This window comes from Octopus bimaculoides, chromosome 6 (genome assembly GCF_046866305.1).
Source record: "Octopus bimaculoides isolate indiv1 chromosome 6, ASM4686630v1, whole genome shotgun sequence".
Taxonomy (NCBI): Eukaryota; Metazoa; Mollusca; class Cephalopoda; order Octopoda; family Octopodidae; genus Octopus; species Octopus bimaculoides.
Window position 1 is genome coordinate 9,040,432 of NC_142933.1, and position 6,649 is coordinate 9,047,080.

A 6,649-nucleotide genomic window follows, 5' to 3' on the forward strand; every position below is an offset into this window, starting at 1 on the left:
AAAAGATATGATGCAGTTTTATGAAAAAGAAAAAAAAAGCCGCTACGTATTTCTAAGGCATAAATGGTAAATAAGAATAACAAGTAATCTCCCTTCGTTCATGTGGTTAAATTGTATCTATCGATAGTATAGAGGAGTATACGTATAAAATTTGTGGATGGTATGGATATATATGTGTGTGTGTATATATATATATATATATTTCGTTTTTGGATTTGGTTTGCAAGATTCTTTGTGTGAGTTCGTGTGTTGAAGCATATTCTGTTGTTTCTAGGGAGAGTCATTCATTTCAATTGAAAAGGCTGCAAGACGCAATAAGATTTCAAAATATTATTAAATAATAATCTATAATATCCACTTCATTGTTAAATGAATATATGCATATATCCCACAATATTACATTTACTACCATCATAGTTACCTGTTTATAACAATGATATTAATATGATTATTCAATAATATTTTGAAATCTTTTATTTTTTTAAAATATTATAAACTAACATCTATAAATATTGAAAGTTTTAATCTATCCAAATATGCACCTAGAAAATTCCACGTATATATATATATATATCATCCACAAATTTTATACATATATTTCTCTAGTAAAACAAATGATAATTTTCAACATAATACTTTAGATACAATTTAACCACATCAACGAAGGGAGATTACTCGTTATTCTTCTTTACAATCTATGCTTTAGAAATACGTATTTGGAATGTATTTGTTAGTCCATAGAAAGGCTAAATAATAATAATAATGATAATAATAATAATAATAATAATAATAATAATAATAATAATAATAATAATAACAATAATAATAATATGTGCATATATATATATATATAAATAATATATATAATATATATATATATATAGGTGGAGATGGAGTATATGTAATCTGGGTATACCCCCGCTTTTAAATTTTGTTTTTTTACGGAATCCTATGTTTCAGACCATGGAGAATCCGATTCTGGAAAAAAATTTTCAAAAGTCTCAATTTCAAAATTTCGATCCCCCCCCCCCCGGTTTTTTATATAGATCCACAGGGTAAACCTAACCCTAACTCAAACCCTAACCCTAACCCTAACCCTGACCCTAACCCTAACCCTGACCCTAACCCTAACCCTAACCCTAAACCTAACCCTAACACTAGTTTTGTGAGATTTGGCTGTTATTTCTAGCATGTAAATAGCCTGCTTGGTGGGGGGGGGGAATTGAAATTTTTCAAAATTTTTTTTTTCAGAATCGGAATCTCCATAGCCTAAAACGTGGGATTCCGTAAAAAAAATTAATAAATAAGGGGGGGAAAGGTTCAGATTACATATAGTCCATCTATATACTAAATTCAAATTACGACAAACGTAAATAAACAAGCGAAGCTTGCTTTTAGAAGCGTTGAGATATCTTTTTTAGAAAGTTAAAGAAGTGATTTTTAAATTCTCAATCGCAGAATAATGCTAATAATATAGCCTGAACAAAATAAACTATCCCTATTTTGCAGAGAAAAGTGTAGGTGACTAGCTGTACATTTAAATGTACATTCATAAATGTCCATATATGTAGTTATGTATTTATGTTTATTTATTTATATCTATGTATCTGTTAAAGTATGCATATATATGTGGGTTTTTATGGTTTTTGTATTTTTATATTTATAACTTAACCTTATGAAGTTTATAAAATCTCTGAAGAGGCCTAGAGAATCATCCATGTACCTCTATTTCATCTATCAATTACTTCAGTCTACTGGAGTGATAAAGATAGAATGAGGCATATCACCTCTGGACTGAAATAGCTGTAAGATATTAATTCCATTTTCTGTCACTATATGTCATTTTTATAATTACTGATATGACATAATATGTCACATGTGTTTGTATATTGTTGTTATTGTCCTTTTAGTAAACAAATAAACAAGTAAATTGACACAATGCAATGTCTGCAAGTTGATGAATACCACCTATTAATCCCTTCCATTTTCTTATTGCTTTTGTTGATAGCATCATTAGGTGGATCTAAGATGGCTGGCTCACATAGCCATTGACTATTGCTCAAGTTTTGGGCAATGTTTGGAAACACATACGTTTTGACAGTTGGTACCATCTCACCACAGGGTAGCTTGTGTTGCTGTTGCAATTCTCCATATAAATGATAGCAAAGTGTGTATCAAATGAAATTAAAATCCTGCTTCCATGACAGCTTGATCAAGTTAGTAAAGTTTTTACGTTTTTGGTAACAACATATTCTCTCATCATCATCATCATCATCGTTTAACGTCCGCTTTCCATGCTGGCATGGGTTGGACGGTTTGACAGGGGACTGACTGGTGAACCAGGTGGCTGCACCAGGCTCCAATCTGATTTGGCAGAGTTTCTACAGCTGGATGCCCTTCCTAACGCCAACCACTCTGAGAGTATAGTGGCTGCTTTTACGTGCCACCGGCACGAAGGGCAGTCAGGCGGAACTGGCAACGGCCACGCTCAAAATGGTGTATTTTACGTGCCACCTGCACAGGAGCCAGTCCATCAGCCCTGGCAACGACCTCGCTCGAATGTCTTTTCACGTGCCACCGGCACAAGTTCCAGGAAGGCTACGTTGGTAATTGAAAAAGTGAGAAAATGCCACCCACTCTTTTACAAGAGAAATTAAGTTAGCTTGGCTCATGTAGGGTGCATGACATCACTTCTAACCCTTTCCAATGTCTAATATGTACATGTACGACCTTTAGATCTTTATGGAGCATGAATAATGGGAGGGTTAAAGTTTTTAAACAGGGAAGATAAGCACCTATCTCTTCAGTTTGAAAACTTAAGGACACAGAACACTTCTGTCACGTAGCCAACTGGAAACAGTGTTTCCTGGGGCTAAATAGCAGTAGCATTCTTCACTTTCCTGGGACTGCCACATTAAGCTGGCAACAAACCATCACTTTATGTATTTGGTTTGCAAGATTCCTGATGTGAAATTGTGTTGAAACACTGATATTGTAATATTTCGGGATGGTCTCTCTCATTTTATTTGTTTTATTTTATATTCGCAAATTAAACACACACTATATTTTTTCATCCTTCACTTCAGTTTTATTATTGTTCTTATTTTAGTGTCCTGTTCTGTTTAGAACAGGAGACACATGGGATGGAGAGTCACTGAAGAGGTCACAGGATGTGTGATGAAAGATTTCAGATAAAGGACAATGAAATAAGAACAGTGGTAGAGCTGAAGTGAAGAACGAATATATAATGTGTGCTTATTTAGCAAAAAGAAAAAAAAATTACCATCCCAAATTATAGCAATAATTGATACCAGCATTTTAATCTGATATATGTCTGTGTATTCATTGCTCTTTCTCTTCCAATCACCAGCGACTACCAATTGGTGGGGTTGACACCACTTTAACCTTATCCAAGAGATCCGTTTGGTGGAACGACCTTGTGATAATAGATCAACTTTTGACCTCTCGTTCTCCACCAGCTTTGCTATGCATGAGAGAACCTTCTTCACCATGGGTTCTGAATGGAATTAACCCTGCTAACCCCACCACTCCTATAGCTATTAACCCTCCCTCGGCACTGCCGAATTGGAACCAATGCTGCTTGTTCTGCCTCCTCTGTTAATTCACTTCTTCCAATGCTGGCCCTCTCCTGTTGGTCGATGCCAGCTCACCACCTGACTGTACTCTCTGTGCTTGCACTAGCTGATACCTAAAAGCAATTAATTACCACCTGTGCCACTAAAATCACCACAGAAGCTGTGTCCACATCACCAAGGCTCAAGCTGAAAGGCTTCCATACTGGACCTGCAGTCAGTGCCACTTCAGCTCTGTTGCACTCCGTGGAGATGCCCTACACTCTGATAACCAGCTCCCTACTGACGACCTTGCTGCAGCCCTCCAGGATTTATCCAAATCAAAGCTCATTAATTGGATCCCTAAGGGAACTCAGAATAGTTTTGCTCATAAGCTCTCCAGCAGAGTTAACTGGTGAAGTTTGTGAGGGTGCCTGGTTGTTTCAGCACATCAGCCTCACCATCACCTGCGACAATGCAGCAAGCATACTGGTGTGCCTCAAAAGTCGTTAGAGAGGTTTCTCAGCGCCCCAAAGTTTTCACCCTGAGGTGGTGAATTGTTTTTTTTTCCTTCTCACTTTTATGTATATATTTAAGTATAAATAAAATTATTCACTGCAGATCCTAATCTTATATAAGCTACACACAAAGATACAACCTGGAGCTAAGAAAGATTGAATTTATTTTGTATTACTCTTTACTCTTTTACTTGTTTCAGTCATTTGACTGCGGCCGTGCTGGAGCACCGCCTTTTAGTCGAGCAAATCGACCCCAGGACTTATTCTTTGTAAGCCCAGTACTTATTCTATCGGTGTCTTTTTGCCGAACCGCTAAGTTACGGGGACGTAAACACACCAGCCTCGGTTGTCAAGCGAAGTTGTGGGGGGACAAACATATACACACATACACACACACACACATATATATATATATATATATATATATATATATATATATATATATATATATATATATATATATATACGACGGGCTTCTTTCAGTTTCCGTCTACCAAATCCACTCACAAGGTTTGGTCGGCCAGAGGCTATAGTAGACGACACTTGCCCAAGGTGTCACGCAGTGGGACTGAACCCAGAACCATGTGGTTAGTAAGGAAGCTACTTACCACACAGCCAGTATTGTTTACTAATTAGCTATTTTATTCTGATTTAAAACAAATCATTTTGGCGATCCCTTCCCTCTAAAACTGATAAACTATTCAACCAAGACCACACCCTCAGAATGCAAGTAAAGAAAAAATTCACAGTAAAAAAGTCACGATAATAAAGTCACTGGGGGTTTGCCCTAGGGGTGGGGGTTGTCCAGATCCCATAAATTAATTGTGACTTTTTTCCTAGCCAAAATTGTGACTTTATTACTGTAACCTTATCATCCACGCACCACACCAGAAAATAGCTTTTGAGTTTAATATTGAATTCGCAACTGTAGAATGTGGTTTTAACGATATGACTTTTCTTATAGATTCTTTCTCTTAAATTCGTTTTTATAAACGAAATTTAATGACTATATTTTTTTAAATGTTAAATTACATTCAGAATTATCATTTTATAAAATATTTGACACGAAATTAGAAGAAAATAAGACGAAAGATCCCTTGTGACGGTAGGAATGAACATGAATCATTAATTAGACTCAGAGAAATCTGAACGTAATTGCCTAGAAATTTTTATTAAATTAGTAATTATTGAATGAAGTGTATAAAAATAATGTAACAGGTTATTTGGGGAATTTTCTAAAAATTAAAGTACATCGCTTACGATGTGGAAAAATGTAACCCGTGATGGCAATTGCCCGTATTGTAATAGAAGTAAATATTAAAAAAAAATATTGATAAGAAATACTTTGATCTGAAAAAATTATTTTTATTTAATAAAAAAATAATTGTGACATAAAGGAAATAAAAATTTAAGTATTTCAAATATTTTACTCGAAAATACTCGTTTTGCTCGATATTATCGTAGAGTGACGAGGAGCGGGGCTGTTGTTGAGAGAAATGACGGGAACGGACGGAGATATAAACTTTTTTTAATTACAATAGAAAACTATGCAAATATATATAAATGTGTATATGTTATATAAAAAGAAGCTAAAAAAAAATGCAGAAGGACAAATACGAGAAAAGGGGGGAAATAGGAGGCCGATATGATAAGGCGAGAAGGAAGAGGAAAGACGGCATTAGTTATGGAGGGAAAGTGGATAGAGAGAAGGTGTGAGAGAAATAGAGAGAGAAGGTGTGAGGGTTAGAAAGAAATATAGAGAGTAAGAGAAAATGATAGAGAGGATCAAATATAGAAAGTTAGAACCGGGTTAGGATGTTTGAGAGTGATGAAGAGAGAGAAGAGAGAAAGAAAGAAAATGAAATAGAGAGAAAGTTTGAGATAGATGGACAGAAATATATATTTAGATAGATATAGAGGGGGGAAAATTAGATAGAGAAGGAAAGACAAAGAGTATACGATATATATATAAAGAGAGAGTATATTAATTGTAAAATAGAGTCAAATTGAAAGAGTGATTTGAGTGATAGAAAGAGAGAGAGAAGTAGTGGTAGGTAGAAGAAGAAAGGCTAATGGGAAAAGTTGGGGTAAAAAAAAAAGAAGAGAAAGACGAACAAGAAAGTGTGAAAAACAAGAAAAATAATCTCAGTGAGTGTTGGTAGAGATATATTAGCCATTAGGGAAGTATATTATAGAAGTACTAGTGTGTCAGTTTTGTCGTTTAACTGAGATATTAAAACATTGGTTAAAAACCTAACGGGGTGTTGGATATACACATATATATATATGCAGTATTATAGGTGTGTATATAACTATACAAGACACGTTATAGAATAACAAATACAAGTGAGAAATAGAAGCGTATCGGATAATAAATCTGTGATATTTTTTTGCTAAATAGTTTCTTCACCTCCTACGTGTGTCGTTTTTTTTTTTCATTTCAGGACGACGACGACATTAGGTGGAGGTGTTAGAAAAAACTGTTAACGTTGTTAGTTTGTTAATATTTCACTCGAATCTATTCTTTACTGGTGGTCATTGACAAGGATCTTACAATAC

At 35.0% G+C, this 6,649-nt stretch overlaps 1 protein-coding gene across 1 annotated transcript in view; it reads left to right on the forward strand.

The window, feature by feature from the left end:
* Positions 1–5,794: 5,794 nt before the first annotated feature.
* The window catches only part of LOC106867988 (uncharacterized), an 85,163-nt gene continuing 84,308 nt past the window's right edge, over positions 5,795–6,649 (forward strand). Inside the window, exon 1 of the mRNA XM_014913073.3 lies at positions 5,795–6,649. This exon is cut by the window's right edge and continues 389 nt beyond it. The gene's annotated coding sequence lies outside the window, so the exon portion shown is untranslated.